Genomic DNA, 21,634 nt, shown 5'->3' with positions numbered 1-21,634 from the left:
CCATGAATGCATGTATTTCCTTAATATAAAATATATTTTATTTATGTATAATATTTATATATAAAATATATAAAATAAAAACAGCAAAATAGAAATGACTCCAAGAAAAGGCATAAACCAAAATAGCGTAACAGAGTGATTAAAAACACTGCTCCATACAAACTTGAACTGCATTCTCTTCCAAATATACACAGCATACACAGGAAACACAGATACAAACTCAGCCTAAAATAGTAGTGAGAAAGAAACACAGGGAACTTGTGGCCAAGGCTACCCAGATTTTGTACTGGGAAGCCTCAAAGTCCTTCCTCTTATATTGAATTCTTATAAAATTTACCTTAGGAAGAACATTTCTTCTGAGGATATTGTTCCTCTGGGTTCTCAAGTTCTAATGCTCACCACACTTAGATTCTCCATTTCTAAGCCTAGCTCTCTCGAATTCATAGCTGGATTTCTTCTTTGCTAGTTAATGTCAGGTTCCATCAAGTTACTTTTGGTCTTGAGTGGTTGCTTCTCTCTATCGATTGATTTTGAAAAAAAATGTTTCTCTGATTGGCTATTGGTTCTTGCCTCTATTTTACCCTATAAATACCTTGCACATAGTAGACTTAACAAATGTATTGATGAATGGATTGAACTCTTGAACTGCTGAATGGGGTGTCTCCACGGGAGGAGGAATGCATGGTAGGGAAAAAGCAAGAGAAATTCTCTTCTCCCACAAAAGAAGAGTTGCATTCTTCCCCAACTGCTCACTACTGCCTCAACCATTTTGAGAGTTTAGCCATTAAAAACCCTGCAAGGATGTAGTCACAATTTTTTTTCTCTTGTGCAGTGGTATGGTTCCATTCTGACTTAATCAGAAAAAGAGGGAGCAAAATAAAACCATTACACTTTGCAGATGATATGATGATATACTTAGAGAATCCAATAAAACGTTAGTTGAAATAATTAACAACTTCAGCAAAATTGAAGGACATAAAGTGAACCTACATAAATCAGCAGCCTTTCTATAAACTACCAATGAAGCCCAGCAGGAAGCAATAGAAAGCAAAATTACATTTAAAATAACTGGAGACATTATATGATACTTGGTAGTCTACATGCCAAGACAAACTCCAAAAGTATGTGCACAAAATTCCAAAAAATTTTCACACAAATACAGATCTAAACAATTGCAGAACTATTCATTGCTCATGGGTAGCGTGAGCCAATGTAATAAAAAAGACAATTCTACCTAAATTAATTTACTTATTGAGTGATATACCAAACTATCAATCATTATTTTATAAAGTTAAAAAAATATAAAAACAAAATTCATCTAGAAGGATAAAAGGTCAAACATATCCAGGGAATCAATAAAAAACAAATGTGAAGTAAGATGGTATAGCAGATCTCAAACTGTACAATATGGTAATCATCAAAACAATCTAGTATTGAATAAGAAATAGAGTAATGGGCCAGAGGAATAGATTACGCACACAAAACACAGTAGTAAATGACTACAGTGATCTAGTATTTGATAAGTGAAAAGATCTAAGCTTTTGGGACAAGAAATCTCTAATTTACAAAAATTATTAGGAAAAGTGGAAAAGAGTTTTACAGAAACTACTATAAACCAATATCTCACACGAAGATAAGGTCAAAATGACTTAGACATAAATGCTGATATTATAAGCAAATCAGGGGAGCATGGAATATCTTACCTGTCAGATCTATAATTAAGAGAAGAATTTATGACCAGAAAAGAGCATGCATAATTTTAATTGCATTAACAAAATTAATGCAGTTAAGTTTAGAAGAAAAACAGAAAACTTGGGAGCAAGATTTAAAGCAAGTTTCTCTTATTAAGGCTGTATTTCTCAAATATATAGAAAGCTTCATCAGCTCTATAATAATATGACTCACTCACCAGTTGATAAATGGTCAAAGGATGTGAACGAGCAATTTTCAGAAGAAGAAATGAAAGCTTTCTTTAGTCATATGAAAAAATTCTCTAAATCACGATTAGAGAAATGCAAATTAAAATAACTCTGAGGTACCATATCACTCCTATCAGATTGGTTAATATGACAGAAAACAAAATGAAAAGTATTAGATAAATGAACAAATTTTGAGACTAACACAGTTGGTAGAATTGTGAAAGTTGGTAGAAAGAAAGCCTCTAATGTCATAAAATGTGCATACCCTTCGAATCAGTATTAGATCTGTATAAAAAAGAATTCAAATAAAAAGGGAAAAAACACATATGTACAAAATATTTATAAGATAAATACACACTTTTTGTGTGTCAAAGAAAGAGAAATTGGCAAAATATCCATCAACTGAGGAATGGCCAAACAAGTTGTAATATATGGCAGTAATGGAATGCTATTTATTGTGCTATAAAAATTATGAAGAGTATGATTTCAGAAAACCTGAGAAGATTTTTATAAACTGATGAAAAGTAAAGTGAGAAGAACCAAGACAATCTTGTACACAGTAACAGCAATATTAAAGATGATCAACTGGGAATGATTTAGCTATTTTCAGCAATACAATGATCCAAGATAATAATAAAGAATTTACAATGGAAAATACTATGTACCTCCAGAGAGTCTGAATGCAAATCGAAGAATATTTTATTTTAATTAATTTTCTTGGGTTCTTTTTGTTTATTCTTGTTTTTGTTGGGTTTTTTGGTCTCTGTTTTGTTTTACAATATGACTGATATGGAAATGTTTTGTATTACTGCACATATATAACCTTTACCAAATTGTTTTCTTTCTCAATGATAGGGGAGAGAAAGAGATTTTGGAACTCAAAAATTTTAAAAATGTTAAAATTTGTTTTTATATATAACTGGAAAAACTATAAAATTTTTTAGAAGAAAGTAATCAGAAGGAGTGAGGTGGTATCATATCCCATCAAGGAACAATGGGCTATTAACATTTTGATATATTAACAGCATTATATCAACTGTAATTGTAGATTTTATCCCGTATCTACATTAACTGTGTTGGAGATGATCAATCTCTGTCCATATATCCATATAGAGGTATGCAGTATATATGCATGTATTGTCATATTCAAACTCTGGGAGTTGAGAGTCTCACCTTGATTGACAGGTGAAGACAGTTGGACATTGGAATGTTCCCAGAGGCCATGAGGACAGGAGGAAAGTCAGTTGGCCAGAAAGGATATAAATACCCTGGCAGCCCCCTGACAGGCAACCCTTGGACCCCTTGTCTTGCGGGACCTTGGCTTTGCTTTGCCTGGGCCTTGCCTAAACTCTTGCCTTGGACATTTGATCTTGAACATTGATTGACCTGTGGATCCTCTGATTCTCTCTGAATACCTAGATATTTAGGCACCTAAACCATCTCTAGATATTTAGGTATCCTGGGGCCTGGGAGGGATCCACGAAGTAGATAGGAGAAGAAGAAGAGAGTGGAAAAGGGTGGCATTTCCTGTAGGCTGTAGAACTGGCAAAACAATGAGCAGTAAAGATGAGAGAAATCATCAACGTTTGTGTCATCCAAACAGTTTGCTTACTCTGTTTTGGCTGTGGCCAGGCTGAGCCAGAGGAAGTAAAGAACAAGCCAGCATTACTGAACAGCCTACAGTCCTGAGGGATTATTGTCATAGACTTAGTGATAGGGTCACCTATTCCCCAAACCTTTCCTGATCAATCCTTTCCCTTGTTATACAACATAGATAAAGTTATTAAGTACCTTCCTGGAGTAGTTATTCCATCACCACTCTGGGGAGAGAGCAACACAGCCAGATGAATGTTATCCAAGGCTGATAGAGCCCAATACCAATAATCAATCAACCCCAGGTGGGACCCTGAAAGGGTTACCCATCCATTGACCTGTAGGGATCCTGCCTGGGCACTGTTATAAAGAAGGGCAGTTATTGTAACATCCAGCTGAGTGGCAGGACTCCGGTGTCCCTGCACCAGCCCTTAGGGAACCAAACCAAAGCTTCCTCAGATCAATATCTCAGATTACTACTACTGATAACCAGCCTAATAGTGGTAGTATCCAGATTACCCCTATTCTTTTATAACAGTATATACCTATACATGTATATATTCATACATGCACATATACTCATGTTTGTATATATGTGTACATAAGTTTGTTAATAGGGAGGCGAAAATTGCTTTTCAGATACAAGTTTCCTCTCCTATACAATAAACAGAATGGAAAGAATGGTGTTAGAGAAATTAAAAGACAGAGAAACTATGCCATGGAAGGCAGGGAGGGCCGGCAAAAATTTCAATACCAGTTACAAAATGTAGATACAGATAAACATAGAGATTAAGCATCTGTATAAATAATATCAGTAATAAGTGCTTTTTCCATTTGCATTGTCTATAATAAGAATAAATGGCTACAATTCAGAAATAATTTATTTTGTCTTGGAAATTATGCATCTTGAAAGCCTGATAATGGCAATAAGCTTGATTCTTTGATTAAATCTTTGTTCTCACTGATAGATCAGACTTTGAAATTTTTACCTTATAATTTTTATACAGTGATTACTTTTTCATAGCTAGCTTATATCTGTGTTCTTTTAAGTTTGAATAGAATTAAGGTAATTAATTTTGTATTTTTATTTACAAATAAAAATATACTATTTTTCCAGTTCAAGAAGAGAAAAATCATTCAGTCCAAAGTCTCTCTTAGATAGATATCATTTTAAAATTGTGATGTAGACAGAAAAGAAATAAGCCTTTAGAGTAACTTCAAGAAATATTTTTGTACGAATAACTACTATTCTTTTTAATCATCATATTCCTTAACTATTAAAAGCATCACAATTCTAAAAAGGGTTGTCTGGGCCTCTGATAACTAAATCCTTAGTAAAGCTTTGTTTGTCAGGAAGTTCTTAATAAAAGTAAAACAAATAAACAGATAATAAGCATTTGATAAAATAATAGGATGACACTGCAAAGACATAACATTTACTAATACATATTTGCTCAATTTAGATGACATAAAGCTAATACTTTGTAAAGGTCAACCTTCTGAATCAAATATTTTGCATTCAAAGGAAACTGGTAAAGTATGTAATCTTTAAAGCTCACTTTCCCAAAAAAGTTTATGTTAGATCAGTGATTCCCAATGTGGGTGCAAACACCTCCTGGTGTATGCTGCAGCAATCCAGGGGAGCGGTGATGGCTACAGATGCATTTATCTTTCCTATTAATTGCTATTAAAATTTTAAAAATTAATTTCCAGGGGGCTAAGTAATATTTTTTCTGGAAAGGGTGTGGTAGGCCAAAAAAGGTTGGGAACCACTGTGTTAGATGATGTCTTCTCTCTAAGTCAAAGTGTGGTTTTATGCCCAGACTTCATTAAGGAAATATGTCAATAAATAATATTGGCCATCATATTGAATTATCTGTATTAAATACTTAGTTCGATCATCATAATCTTTTTTAACAAGATAGAAACAAAGAAACACTTGTGCCAATCATATGTCAAGTTCAGATCATTCTTTTAAACTTAATCTTCACCATTCAGTTCAAATGGGTCCACCATGTTCAATTATTTGGCATTCCTCCCAGAAAGCATCAATAGAAAGCATTCACTATTTTATACTTCAGTGAGACTGACATCTGGCAATCTCTATTGTTTCCCATTTAATCTCTTACAACTTGACACATTATTAATATAGATTAATTTTATTACTTCTAAACATCTAAAAATCAGTCAGTGTTTAAAATAAAATATTGTTAGTTATTCTGCTTTTTTAAAATATTTGATGGAAAATATTTACATAATATTCAACCAAATGCCCTCATATTCATAAGAAAAAATTATTACACTTGCAAAGTTTCAATAAAATAAAACATCATGTATTATAATTACTATATTTTTATTCAGCCAAAACAGGGTTGAGGGAAAACAAAATATATGGAAAAATCACAAAGAAATGTCAAAACATAAACATTTAAAAATAAAATGACCACAAGTGCTGCTTTTCTTGGAAATCAATTTCAAGTTTCTAAGAGAAGAAATTACATCTACTTACAATATAATGCTGGAATGTTAAATACTTATGTATAATGAGAATGAAAATGAATTCCTAATTTTAAAAGGGAAAACAAAGCCAAAGTACCAAACGAATTCAAATTCAACTATGAGATAATGGCCTAATCTATATAGTCTGTGTGTTTCTGGAAGGCTCTATGTACTAGGAAATTCCTAAGTAATGGGGGTATAAAGAAAATGCTATCAGAGCTCACACAGTCTAATGGAATCTATTATAGGAAAGGTAGCCTCACTACTAATTTGCTGCCTTAATGATAGACCCTCTCACAAGGACTTAGAAATAAGGCTAATCTGCCATACAACATATATCATTCCTTCCCAGAGGCTGGAGTAATGCAGCTGTGAGAGCCAGGTACCATGTGGTTGTTTCCAGCCAGTGGAGAACAGAGATTCTGCTCCCCAATACACAGCAATGGAAAATAAGAGGAAGAGGTTTCAAAAGAACTAGAACATTTGAAGAAGACCTAGAGTGGACTGGCTCCATTGGAAGCAGCTATGACCCTTCTCAATGTGATGAGTACAAATAGGAGGTGGAGCCAAGTGCCATCATTTCCTCCAGGGTCTCCAACTGCTTACTAGGCTATTTTGGGGACACTCAAGCCATAGTCTATCCTCTCATCTGGGAGGAAAAAAAGCATGTCAACTGGACATGATTTCTTTGAAACTTAATTCTTTATTCTTGTTGTTGGCTATGCTACCATTTTTAACTACTTCACTTTGTGTATTCAGGTGGCTTTATCCACCAAATGGCCCACAACTGGCCTCTTCCCTTGTGGAAGTGTAAGCTTTGGCTCAGCCCAGGACTGTGTGGGCTCTGGGCCACCCTGGTCCTGAGGTGACTTTGCCTCTTTCCAGGTTGCCTGCCTTTTCAGAATTTCAGAGGGCTGAGGGCTGGTCTGGCCCAATTTCTGCTGCTCTGAGCCTTCACCATCAGAGCCTCCCTTGGACTCCCTCTTCACCCTATCAGGATTCTGCTTGGCTCTCGAAGCCTTTTTCCCTTTGCTGGGCTGTAGGAAGAGCTCATGGCTATTTCTTTTAGGTTTCTTTGCCATCATCCCTTCCAGAACATCGTTAAAATTCTCCTGGGGGATTGCAGGAGATCTGGATTCAAGCATGAAGTGACCTTTCCCCAATTCTCTTTCCACTGATTCTTAAATATGCTGCTTATATGTGCCCTGTACAAAGTGGAGGGTCAATGGCTGTGTTTTCTGGGGGGAATTTGTATGTAGGGCACTAGGCTAGGATTGGCTCACTTTTAATTGGAATTCACAACACTAAACTTATGTTGGGTGTTTATGAGAGAGAATAAAGGCTTGCTAACTAATCACCCACTGTTACCCAAGGTGTTTATAATTCATTTAGGGAGCAAATATGCACAGAAATAGATAAGTGCTAAGTGTAAATGGGTTTCACATAGTGGAGTGCTCATAAATGTTTAACAATCAGCTCATTGGGTTGGAAGGGGAAATGGATACCTGACACACTTTTGAGTTCAATCTGCAATATTAATATTTTCGTCATGACCTTCTTAAGTCTAGACAATCAACAGAATAATACATCAAACTCTAATTTATAACATTTGCCAATTCCTAATTTACAAATGATAACACTGAAAATTAAAATTCGGCTTTTCCTGAGTCAGTATAAGCTGGCTCCATAAAATGCTGGTTTTCTAATTTAAAGATTATGAATTCCAGAGATATTAAAAGGTTAAAATGATTAGATGTAGTTAGTAAAAGAAGTATTTTAATGTAAAATTGGAAATGTGCAGGAATGGAAAGAATGAAAAAAGAAGAAAATGAGCATTTATTAAGTGCCTATTATGTTCTGGGCACTGTGCTAAGCATAGTACATTTGAGAAATAATGAATTGAACAATTTCAGTAAAAGAAGGAATCATTTTGAGGTGGGTGTGCATATTTTTCTTATCATGTGACTATAAATATAGACTGTACCTCTAAAATGATAATGTTTTGAAAGAAAAACATATTTACATTAAAAAGCAATGATATAAATTCCACTTAAATATATAATATATTCTTTGATTTTTACATATAGACCCAGATATATTTTATTGATTTTTATCATCATTACTCTTTTCATGTTCATCATTTTCTTTCTTCTCTGTAAGCTACACTCAAGTTTTCCACAAACCATATTTGCTTGGGAAAGTAATTCAGACTTAGAGTACTGTGTCTATAAACCTTAATTAAGCACTTACTATGTGCTAGGCACCTTAACAACACACAGAAGAGTACTAGACAGTCTCCACCTTCAAGGAGCTCATAATCTAATAGTGTAAACATGGAAATAATCTGTATAAACACACTTTATGCCAAATAAATGGGAAATAATCCATAGAGGGAAGGCGCCAAAATTAGGAGAGTTTGGGAAATACTTTCTGTAGAAAGGAATGTTTTAGAGGGGATTGGAAGGAATCACAAAAATTTGAGGAGGGGAGTCAAGAAGAGAGGGTATTCTGTGCTTCTCTGTGTGAGAAGCAACCAGGGAAGATACCTGGAGCTGTGCAATGGAATGTCTTGTTTGAGAAATGAAAAGAAAATTAGTATAACCATATGGCAAAGTATAAAGTATAAGAACACTGGAAAAGGTTGAAGGATGGAGGTTGGAGAGGAAAAGCCAAGTCAGACAGAGGATTTTATATTTGATCCTGTAGCTGAAAAGGAGCCACTGGATTTTGCTAAACAGGGAGATTATGTGGTTGGATCTGAACTTGAGGAAGATCATTTTAACAATATGATGTGGTTGGGGTCTGCACCAGAATGGTGGTGGTATCAGAGAAGAGATCTTTTTGGAGGGATGTTATGAAGGTATATAAGGTACTAAGTGGTATTCTGATGACATGAATGAGTTTATAGAAATTCCAGTTATCTCTAATTCAATATAGAGGTACAGGGCCAAAAGGTTTGTACTGAAAAAAAATGGCTCATACACTTAAAAATAGATGACCAAAAGTTTTTGATCTAATATAGGGAACAACAACAAAAAATGATTCTTCTCTTTTGTTTGCTCGAGATTTCAACACCTACAAATTTTCAGAGTTTAAAATGTACAAATCACCACTAAATAAACATTACAAAAGAGGTTTATAAACATAAGTCAAGTTATCTGGAGATAAATTTTATTCAATTACCTTGGACCAACAATTTATGAAAGACTGCCACCTTGCACCAAAGCCAACTACCTACCTTCTTTCTGCTTTAAACACACACATTATTTAATTATAAATGTAGGCATGCTTCTTGCCTGTTGCTAATGAAATTAAAACATATCATTCTTTTACACAGATGTACTACATCTTGATCTATAAATTTGCTCTAATAAAAAATTAAACAAAGAAATAACCTAATCAATTTATAATCATTTTGTGATATGGCAATTAATAGTAAAATGATCTGTTTTACAGAGATTGACACTTGATGAACATTAACATTCAGTCAAATATTAATTAATGAAGCACAAAAAACTTATAAACCACACAATGATAATCATTATACATTTTAATATGGTATTGAATAATGAAGATAATAAACTTGCTGCAAAAATAAATATAACTTTTTGATAAAATGCCATATAATTTACACAAGAGTAAGTGATTCCTTCCATTTACTAGCCTCATGATAAATGTCAAGATTGCATGATTAATACTACTAAGGTCTGAAGTAAAATAAAACTCAGCATGTTTAATTGCTCCCATACACTTCAAGTCCCCTTGTTAACTGAATTAGAACTATAAGCCCAACAAGAGTAATTTGGAAAAAAAATTCAAAATCTGACTAATAAATTAATACATATTTTCATTTCTAGTCGTCCTGAACTTTAAAGATGTTCAAAAAACACTTAAATAAGGAAAAAATCCCAGATCCCATTAACTTTTACTACTATTGTCCTCAAGAATCACATTTTTAAAAACATTGTTAGTCAAATTCTTGACAGCCCCCACAAAGTTCCTTAAGTAATACTAGAAAGCACATAAAACGTCAACTTTGATGTATCTGAAAAGAAAGGCTACATTTCTTCTTTGGTTAATTGACAGTAAACAGACTTGCCTGTCTATCTGTCTTTGTCTAACTTTTTCCAGCTGGATAAACCCTATTGCTATTAAACTTGACAAAAGACAATGATATTATTAATGAAAGCAACTACATGATAGACTTTTCATTGCAGGATTACAATGAGTTTCCATTAATCGCATGGTAGTTATGCTAAAGATAAGAGAGAAATTCAATGGAGTAAATGGTTCTTCTTTAATTCCAAGAGATGTACAGAGAGCTCAGCAGGATTATGGAAATAGGGAACCAAGACATTCTCACCTTTCATACTATCCTCCACCAAGCAACTGGATGGATCCCCCTTCTTATTAGATTGCTGAACTCCCATGCTCACTCTTATGAGAGGTTCTTCAAAGTCCTAACTTTACACTGACTGGGCTCACTATACATTTCCCAACACTTAAAGGGTATGGATGCAAGCCAGACACCCCATATGGATAAGCAGGGAGTCATTAACTTCAATTGTTTCGGAAGATGGCAGATATGCTTTCCTCTGTACCCTGTACTTCCCAAGTCCACTGGACTTTATCCTTTGCCCTCTTGATAAACTCTCTGGACCCCTGGGCATTGTCACTAGACCTAAGTCTTGAAATAGCACCTGCTACCTATTCCTAAGGACCCCTGGGTCTTTTATCTCCATTGTAACTGAATTGTCCTATAAGAATATGAGCTCCTTGAGATCTGGATTGTCTCACTCTTCATATCCCCAGTACTTGTCACAGAACTTGATATATTTTTTGCTTCTATTCAGTCATTTTCAGTTATGTTTGACTCTTCTTGACCCCCAAGGGGAGTTTCTTGGAAAATATACTAGAATAATTTGCCATTTCCTTCTCCACCTTATTTACAGATGAGAAAACTGAGGCCAATAGGGATTACATGCCATCCCCAGCATCACACACCAAGGAAGTGCCCAAGGCTGGATTTGAACTCAGAAAAAGGAGGCTTCTTGATTCTAGACTTAGTGCTCTGTCTACTGTACCACATAGCTGCTCCTCAGCTTGATATGTAGTAAACACTAACTGTTCTTTCATTTCTTCATTTTCTAAGAGTTTTTCTTAAATTTAATGTACTCAAATTAGATGCTATCTGGATACATGAAAAAAATTAAGTTATATCTACAAAATTATATAAAATATGATTGCATATACTTTTCTCAGAAATATTTCCCATTTCCCATTTTCATAGAAATATATTTCCCACTTAATAACATGGTACATTATAAGTATTGATGAAGTTAATGAAGTATGCCAAATAATTATTTAGGGATGTTGTTGTTTAGTTGTGTCCAATTCTTTGTGACCCCATTTGAGGTTTTATTGGTAAAAATATTAGAGTCCTTTGCCATTTCTGTCTCCAACTCATTTTATAGATGAGAAAACTGAGGCAAATAGGGTTAAATGACTTGCCCTGGGTCACAGAGCTAGCAAATATCTATGGCCAGGCCTGAATACATATTTTAATATATACTTCTTCCAGGAACTCTATACACCATACCACCTAGCTAATATAAAAATATCCAAAACAAATAGGATCCTATAAGGAATGCCATATGTGCTGACACTATATAATACTAATATATACTCTAAATAGTTCATCTGAATTGTTTCTACATAAAAAAGAGAGATGTGGTAATTCTAAAAACACATTTTAGGGTGTTACTCGGTAAGCACTGAAAAAGAATATGGAAAGACTCTAGGAAATATGGTAAACTACCTAGGCACTTAGGATATTTTATAAAATTTCCTCGAGAGCTTTTGAAAACCAATTTCAGTTTTTAAAAAATATTTTCTTTTCTTTTACAATATATTCCATTTTTGGCAAGAGAAATAGGCTAAAAATTATTATTGGCTTAAAAACAGTTTATACATAAAATGTATAGAAATAATAATACCTTAACAAGAAGAGGAATAAAGAACAGGAAGGAAATAACTAGAGATGAGATCTGACATAGTCAATGACACTGGACGGTGTACATTATTCTGGTTGTGCTTCCATTTGAGTGCATCAACCAAGTCTGATGCTATTTTCTCACTTGGAAACCTAGTTTGGCAAGATATGAACTTTCTAGCCAGGAATGTTGAATCATTTTATGAAAGTCTTATCACTAAAAAAAAACAAAAAACCTGGAAAGTGGCATGAAGTGATTCAAAATAAAGTATGCAGAACCAGGAGAATGTTGTACATAATGGCAACAATAATGTAGAATGAACAATTGTGAATGGCAACTATTATCAGCAGGCCTAGGATCCAGGATAACTCCAAGGGGACATGGGGGGGTAAAAAAAGGTTATCCAGGGAGAAGCTGGTTAGCACAGCCAATAGAGAGCCAGGTCTGGAGATGTGAGGTCCTCTGGTCGATTCTTGCCTTAGACTCTTCCTAGCTTTCTGGGAAAGTCACGTAACCTCCATGGCCAAGCTCTTATTCTTCTTCTGCCTTAGAACCAATACATAGTATTGGGAAATTTTAAAATAAGCAAATCCACAGGTATAAAAGGAACTAAGTCTGAATGACCATTGAAGCGTGCCATTCTTCACTTTATTTCTTCCATGAACTTTTTTATAGTGGAAGTGATAGGTGTCATTTCATAATATGACAAAGAAATATGTATTGTATGATAACACATGTACAAACTATCATACTACTTGCAATCTTAGAGAGGGGGGAGGAGTGGGAAGAGAGGAAAGAACACAAACATGAATCATAAAATGTCAAGAAATAATTATGAGGGGCAGCTGGATAGCTCAGTGGACTGAAAGTCAGGCCTAGAGACAGGAGGTCCTAGGTTCAAACCCGGCCTCAGCCACTTCCCAGCTGTGTGTCCCTGGGCAAGTCACTTGACCCCCATTGCCCACCCTTACCAATCTTCCACCTATGAGACAATACACAGAAGTTAAGGGTTTAAACAAAAAAAAAGAAAGAAAAAAAAGAAATAATTATGAAAAATTGTATAGACATATAATCTTGGAAAAATTTTTTAAAAAGAAAGTCTTATAGAATTAGTCAATTAGTCAAACATTTTTAAGCATTTATTAAGTGCTAGGCACTAAGCTAATCCTTAGAGATAAAAAAGAAAGACAAAAGAGGACTCAACCTTGAGAAGCTCACAACAACACAACAATTATGAACAAGGAAGATATGTACAAAATTAAAAGTAAAAATCAATGGAGAAAAGATATTAGTAGTAAGAGGAATCAGAAAAGGCAGTGCAAGTACAAGGCGAGGCTTTCTCTGGGATATGAAAGAAGCCAGGGAGGACCAGAGGTGGGGATGAACAGAGAAAGCATTTCAGACAGGGAGAGCCTTGGAGAGAATGCTCACAGTCTAGATTTGGAGTGACTTGTTGGAGTTTATGTTTTATAAATCAGAGTGCCCAAATCATAAAGTAATAAAAGATAAGGCTCTCTCTACGTGTATCTGCATCCATAACTACATCAACACCAACACCTTTATCTATAACTATATCAATGGACAGAGCTATCTATTTTTTAATTAATCTCATGGTTTTTAAGTACAACTTACTCATATGAAGTTTTTCTTTAATATATGTGGCCTTTAAAATATTATCTAAGTTATCTTATTTTGTTATCATTCTTATTTTTCTTTATTTCTACATGGTTTAGAGGTTCTCTCCCTTGGGCTTTGCGATATATCATGACATCCTCTTCTTAAGGAATTACCTTTCACAAAGACACATACTTATATACATACATTCTTACACCACAGAGGCATGTATACTGACAAATTGGTTCTGGCCATGTGACTTCATGATAAAGGGAACTCTCATAAAAGAAACTTCTTTTACCATTTCAGATAGGAAAACTCCTCTGCAATTCATAGCCTTAGAAAGTTGCCTGGGGAACTGAGAATTTAGGCAACTTTCCTAGGTTTAATCCATCAATATGGTGAGATTTAAATCCAAGACTTCTTGACTCTGAGGCTCACATTAAATGTACTTTGCCTTATTGTTTCTCCAATATAGGCATAGAGATATATTCAAATTGAAGTGAACAAAAAGTTCTAAATATAATTTTCTTAAAAAGAATGGTGTAGGTAGCCATATTAGCAGAATTAATACAAAGAAAATTTATAATTTCTTTTTTTAAATATCATGCCTAATATGTGACCTTCATATATAAAAGCAATTTACTTTCCTTAAAGCTTACAAAATCAAATTTATGGATAAATACATACATATATGTATGCTATATATATACATATATATTTGCCATTAATTAATGCTAACAAGGAATATAAGATTAAGGGTATGAGTGTCTCAGAAGCAAAATATCTGTAAATGGCTATTAAAATTTGGACCAAACAATCAGTATCTTAATGTTAAAATCTGAAGCAGTTTGTATATGAAAAAATACATAAAAGAAGGCAATAGAAAACTATAGCTGAGAACATAATATTTATGTAGCAGATTTCCATTTTGAGCAATTCTCATAGATTAGGTTCAGAGTTGAACATGGGACAAATAATATAAAACTATATCATTAAAGTTATGGTATGGGTTAGAAATAAATCTTCATTCTGGGATCAAATAGAGAAAATTGAAATCAACAGCTATTAGTTAACATGATTTTTTTTCAGGAATCAAAGACAAATGTATGTAAATTTATATATATATAATATATGTATATATATATATATATATCAAAAAAGGTCCTTTCTACCAGAAGATTACAAAAGGGGGTCAGTTGTGAACCCAAGGATAAGGAAGTTAAGCTCTCTTAACAGTTATCACTTACTATATATGCTTATTTTAAAACCATGGGGAAGTTTTCTCATTAATTGTAGTAAAACAGTCATTGATGTGTGGAAGGCATTTTCGAAAGCAAAACATATTCCCAAAAGGAAAGAATAAGTAAGAAGAGTGAGTTCGTGCACAGGGAATAGAGACAGGGAAAGAATTGAGTTCAGAAGTATTATTTGTAAAGGGATATTTGGGTTCTTGTGATTTATATGAGACAATACAAATTTTGCATGTTTAACTCCTCTCTCCAAGTCCTAGTTTTCTGGGATCCTGTTGTTAGGAATGGGCCTAACACTAGCATCTTCTTAATTCAGATTCAAGTTTGTGACAGAATAAGGAATTCATAAGCCATTGAACAGTTATCTCCATTCCCCAAAAAAGAGTGCACTTTGTTAGAAAACAACAAATATATACAACAAGGATAAAGTGGCACATACCTTCAGTTTATGTAAATATAGGCTCCCTTGCCATTATGGAAATAAATATGTATGGTCAAAAGAACACAGGAGTAGGGCTCTGTGACTGGAATCTCAGGCATCCACCAAGTCTGAAAAGCCCTGATGCCATCTGAGTAGGACATTTTATGTCTATAGGTGACCAGGAAGGCATATCAGTTAAGAAAGCCATTAAGATCCTAAGAATCTCTTTGTCTTCTTTTAGGAAAAACTAATCTCTGTTGCAAGAGGAAAGGAGGAAATGTAGGTGAAACCTATTGTAGAGAAAAAAGGCCTCTTTAAATTATGGCTCCATCTAATATTTTTCAGGTCTTCCCCTTTTGTCTATTAAACTATTCACTTTCTTAAAACAGCTCAGGGCATTCCTATGCCTATTCATGTAAACTTTACTTATCAAAGTTCACCTACATTATCAGATCCAAATCAAATTCCTTCTCCTCAGTGAAACCTTTCTGACCCTCATTGGTTTGTTTTTTCTTAAGGTATAAATTATTATGTCCATAACACATGTCATTGTGCTTTTTTCTTGGTGCTAGAACTCATCAGAATTTGGGGGACTGTAAGTATAATAGTTACTTGTGAATTGGCTTTTACTTCCCAATAATGCATAATTATATGCTAAGGTCCATGATAAGGACTGTGTATTTTTCACATGTTTTATTACCCTCACGACTTATTATAGTGCCAACACAAAGCAGAAGTTTAAGAAATTCTTGTAGAATTGAATTACAATAATGACTACTATCTGATTCTTTCTTCTCTGTATTCATGTGTTCTGATGAACATAATGCTATATATCCAGAGAGAATCACAGAATCTCCATGTTAGAAGGAATAGCAGTGATCATCTTGTTCAATTTCTACCTCTCTATAACTCTCCACCAATAATGATGTCCTTTATTCCCCAGCCCTTGATCTCTGGGCTTCCAGGATCTCATCCTGGGAAGCAAGGCAGAAAGAGTCATGACGTGATTGCTTATACCACCTGGGTGAGCTGGGAGTCACTCACTACAATGCTTCTGATAAAATGGAAAGTAGCCAGACCTCACAATTTGCCCTGCCACTGGATCTTATCATCTACCTGCTGAAACATCCTTAGAGACTGACATCTGACCAACCAATGCTCTCTGAGGATCTCTGGGCCTTGAAACTCACCTTGCCACTAAACCATGATGACTTCTTCACCTTAAATAGTAAATTAGTCATCCTTTCTATTTGGAACTCATTTTTCTGGGTCCATAAAATGCTCCTGACAGTGATTATATCAGAATCTCTGCACATTTTTTGCATACATTCAACTTGTGCTTCATTAGATGGATTTGAATTTCCCCCCCATCGCCATTGTGTGAAATATCTCCCAGAAATATTATAAATGCAAGTGGAAACTTGGAAATTGAACTTTCTTATGGTGTTGCCTCCCCTAATTAGAGTGTGAGCTCCTTGAGAGCAGATACTCTTTCTGTCGCATTTTTTTATTTGAGTGTCTTGCACTTAGCAGAGTGCCTAGCATATGGTAAGCCCTTAATAAATGCATTTGTGTTCACTCATTCTTTCATTTTAATGTATCTATGTACTGCTTTGGTTGATCCTCATAAGAGCTTTATTGGGAAAGTGCCATAGATACTATTAACCACATTTTAAAATGAGAAAATTGAGACTGAGTGACATGGCAAGTGAGTGTCTTAGGTGAGATTCCTTTGGGTTCTTTAGTCTTTAAGTCTGGTAATAAGTATTAGGCCATCCTGCTCCTATAGTATCCCTCAGCAATGGTAATAGAAGTGGCATTTAAAAGACCTGTAGTGAGGGAGACCCCAGGATCTCCCAAAGCGGCATACATAAAGAATTCCAATTCTTAATAAACTTTCCTATGTTAAATCTAAATCTCCTTTCAAAGTGTATGTATAGAGGAAGTTAGGTAGCTTACTGGATAGAGTGCCAAATCCTGGAGGCTGGACAACCCAGGTTCAAATCTTGCCTCCAGCATATCCTAGCTGTGTGACTTGGGCAAGACACTTAAGCCTGATTACCTAGTCCTTGCTTCTCTTCTATCTTACAAATAATACTAAGACAAAAGAGAATGGGTTTGGAGTTTTTTTTCAGTGTATGTACATAGTAGAAACTTAGTTTGTTTTTTAAATTAAATTGTACCAAATATGACATAACAACCTTTCAAATACTTGAAGAAAGTTATTATATCCCCAATTCCAAATCTTTTCCTCTTCAGTATAAAAATCCCTTATTCCATTACTAAGTCTCAATATGGACTCACAAATTACTTACAATCCTGCCTCCTCTCCTCTAGATGATGTGATGATGTTATGTCATTTGGTAACATCATAAAAATTCACTGTCATTGAGTTTTATAAAAGTATACGATTCGGTAGCCAAATCATTTCCTCAAAAGTAAAACATTTCTTCATATTAAATGGCCCGTCAGATTATCCTTTTTATATTTACCTGATTATTCTGAGTCAGTGCACTGCTCTTGTTTAAAGGGCATTGAGTATGATCAGGCTCTCTGCTTACGTTGCCATTCAAATTTCTTCTCGAGACAGACAGGAAGTTTTACTGCTCCTGTTATTGTATATTTGGAATTGGATTGCTGAGAGATGGAACAAAAGTAAGATGAAGGCAGTGAAATGCTGCCAAAAAATACTTTGATAGTTTTCAAACTGTTGAAGCCACAATGTTAATAAAATTAAAATAGACCTTAATTTTTATGGTCTATTTTCAATTTCCTGCTAAAATAAGCATATAGTTCTATAGGGAAGACTTCTTGAATGGAAGCAATGGAAGACACATGAAAGCTCTAATAGCTGATTTTAAAAAGGGAAATGAACTAGCTGAAAGAATTTTAAATCACAGGTATTGCCTTTTAATACATTTAATAAAGCACTTATTTCAAAACATTTTCTTTCATCTAGTACTCAGGTCAGATTTTTAAGTCTCAGGAAATGAATATATCTTCTTTTACTAGCTCTTTTGTAATAGAAATGTATAGTAACAAAAGGATAAATTTAAAATTATGATATTAATGTCTTTAAAAATAATTACTCTTAATGGAATAACCTTGCCAAGATCATTTTCATTTTCTTCCAAAATACAACCTTATATGCACTTTTCTTAATTTTTTTTGAGAAATAGAGTAGGAATCAGAGAGACTGTTAAAGTTCTCTAATATTTTTGTCATTTAAGTCATTCACCAATAATTAATTTCTCATCTCAAATATTTAGACATACACACATGCACACAGAGCTTTGGTTAGCTTTGAAAGAAGCTCAAAAGAGATATTCATGTGCTTTTATAGAAGAAATGTAAATTAGCTTGACTATCACAAAAGCATAGAGCTTGGAAGAACCCTAAGAGATTAACTGGTCCAAGCTCCCTTTTCCAAATATTTAAATTCCTAAACAATGAGTGGTAGACAGTTTTCAGTTCTCTGATCATCCATCTTCCCAGAATGGAGGCTCTTCCAATTCCCAAAGCCACACTTTAGAGGTTTTCCCAGTCCTGATAGTCAGAAAGTATAGAAAGTTACTCTACCAAGTTACTTTTTGTGTGAGAAGTATGACCTGAAAACAAATTTTCCTGACTCAGGAGTGGTACTTTATCCACTATTTTACTCTGAAGCCACATAGACACTTAAGTGATATATCAAATTATCTTTATCAAGACACATAACTATCACAAGAATCATGAATAACAGAAATGAAATAATCAAGAAATATCCCAGCATTACACTACCATGCTGATGTTTCATTCACTGTGGCATCTATTCAATTTAATTTTAGATGACAGAGATTAGAGATGCTGATGATCTTGTAAACCTCAAAAGGTAACGAGAAATGAGTCACCAAAAGGTCCAGGAGTGGATTCCATAATCAGTTTTATACCCCAATAATCTGGCATTGAGGTCCCAAGAAGCAAAGAATGGCCTTCAGGACCTAGCCTAGCAGTAGCTGAGATGGATGCTCATCTGATGGCTGCCACATTAAGAAATTAATTTTCTTGGGTTAATGCCATACATAAACTATGTTAAGTTTCAGCTCATTCTCCCAAGGGGCTGAAGTAGTATAGGGGAGATTATGATCCCTACATATAGAGGGCAGAGTGTATTTACATCTGTTTTTGCTGTGACTTCAAAGTAAGAACCTATTATAAAAGCTAATTGGAGGCAGCTGAGTAGCTCAGTGGATTGAGAGCCAGGCCTAGAGATGGGAGGTCCTAGGTTCAAATCCGGCCTCAGACACTTCCCAGCTGTGTGAACCTGGGCAAGTCACTTGACCCCCATTGCCTACCCTTACCACTCTTCCACCTATAAGTCAATACACAGAAGTTAAGGGTTTAAAATAAAAAAATAAAATTAAATAAAATTAAAAAGCTAATCAATGTTAACTGGTTAAGCAGAACGAAGAGCTCTAATTGTGTGAAGATATGAAGCTAACAATTGGAGGAGGGGAAATCATCAAAATGGAGGCTTGAGCTGATACCACTGGAGAGTAATATTGATACCCCCAACTGCTCAAGGGAATCTCTAGGCTCCCTATTAAGGAAGAGACATGTGAATGGCTTTATTCTCTTAAAGAGTTATCACTAAGAGGTTCTTTCTTAGCCTAGGTAAAAAAGCTAGTATTCATTAGAGGTGAGACGAGAAACCAATTCTTCCTACCAATCAAAGATGGTACTTTGTCTACTATTTTAGAGTCAATCATTAGACAATTATATAAAATAATAAATTTGATATAATAACATTTTGATTATCAAGAATGAAAATGGAAAGTTAACTAAGGGTTAAGCAGAAAATCCTTTTGGCTTCAATCTTTGTCACTGAAAATCTTTCTGAAGTGCATTAGTTCAGTTTCCAGTCTAATTAAGTACAAAATACTGAACATAATTTAATCTTTATTGATTGATGATCTTGCAGAGTCTTGGGGTCAGTCATCATTCTGAAGATTAATATTTGCAATTTTGTAGGTGTTAAATTTGTAAAAAGCAGAAGCAAAGCAGCTACATAGGAAGTCTAATTTTCACAATTATGACAGTTTTGAATGGTGTATCTTCTTTCTTTTTAAAATGTATATTCCTCAATTATATGTAATAATTTTTAACACTTATTTTCTAATTTGAGACCTGAATTCTCTCTCTGACTACTACTATTCTGTCACTGAGACAGTAAGAAGTCTGATAAAGATTTTAAATGGATAATTATGGAAAACATTTTTCTATATGAGTCCTTCTGTAACAAAAAACACAAACAAAAAAATTGAAGTAAAATATAGTATGCTTTGCTGTAGATTCAGACTCCATCAGTTCTTTCTCTAAAGGGAAAGGGTATTGTTCAACATGAGTGCTTTGGGATAATCTTAGATCAATGTATTGATGATGTTATAAAAAGTAGTAGTCTGTTTGGGTGTTAAAGGCAATTTGGGTGTGAGGAAGGATAGATGGGATATAGGTGATTATAAGGCGATTGGAGAGGAATGAAGGTAAGGGAAAGTATATAGGAGATAAGGGAAATGGGGTATGTAGGAGAGGGCAGCTCAAACAAGTTTATTCACAGAGGCTAGAGACAGAGGATACTGGGGGAGATAGGCTGAACCCTACAAGGCAAGGAAAGGTATCTAGATACAAAGGAGTTGGGCCTTGAGGGTTTCTCTTGTTAGTTTCTCAAGTCCCTTGAGGGAGGAGTTGAAGGGCTCCTCCCTGTCAGTGAAACTGATGGCAGGAGGAAGTTTTCTTTTTAGCTACCTGTAATATAAATGTTGGAATTTGTCTATAACATTCCAGGAAGTTTTCATTTTAGGATCTCTTTCAGAAGACAATTACTGGATTCTTTCAATTTATATTTTACCCACTGGTTCTAGAATATTAGGGCAGTTTTTCTTGATAATCTCTTGAAAGATGATTTCTACATTCTTTTTTCAAAACCTGGATTTAAAGTGGTCTAATGATTCTTGGGTTTTCTCTCCTGGATCTGTTTTTCAGGTCATTTTTTTTTCCAATGAGGTAATTCACATTTTCTTTTTCTTTTTTTTCTTTTTTTTCAGTTTTTGACTGGTTATTTCTTGGTGTCTTATGGAGACATTAGTTTCTACTTGCCCAATTCTAATTTTAAGAAATCATTTTCTTCAATGAGCTTTAGTACCTCCTTTCCTATTTTACCAATCTTTCTTTTTAAGAAGTTTCTGGTAAGTTTTTAAAATTTATTAAATTTATTTAGTATGGTTTTCCATGGTTACAGGATTCATGATTTTTCCCACCCCTCTTCCCTCCCCCATCCCAGAACTGACAAGCAATTCCACTGGT

General features: G+C 34.5%; 1 protein-coding gene across 1 annotated transcript in view; it reads right to left on the bottom strand.

The window, feature by feature from the left end:
- SPAG16 (sperm associated antigen 16) overlaps positions 1-21,634 on the bottom strand; it is a 1,250,545-nt gene that overhangs the window by 984,083 nt on the left and 244,828 nt on the right. The gene's annotated exons all lie outside the window — the stretch shown is intronic.

Source organism: Gracilinanus agilis, chromosome 3 (genome assembly GCF_016433145.1).
Source record: "Gracilinanus agilis isolate LMUSP501 chromosome 3, AgileGrace, whole genome shotgun sequence".
NCBI lineage: Eukaryota > Metazoa > Chordata > Mammalia > Didelphimorphia > Didelphidae > Gracilinanus > Gracilinanus agilis.
Note: the sequence above shows the minus strand (reverse complement) of the source record. Positions and strands in the feature narration are given on the sequence as shown.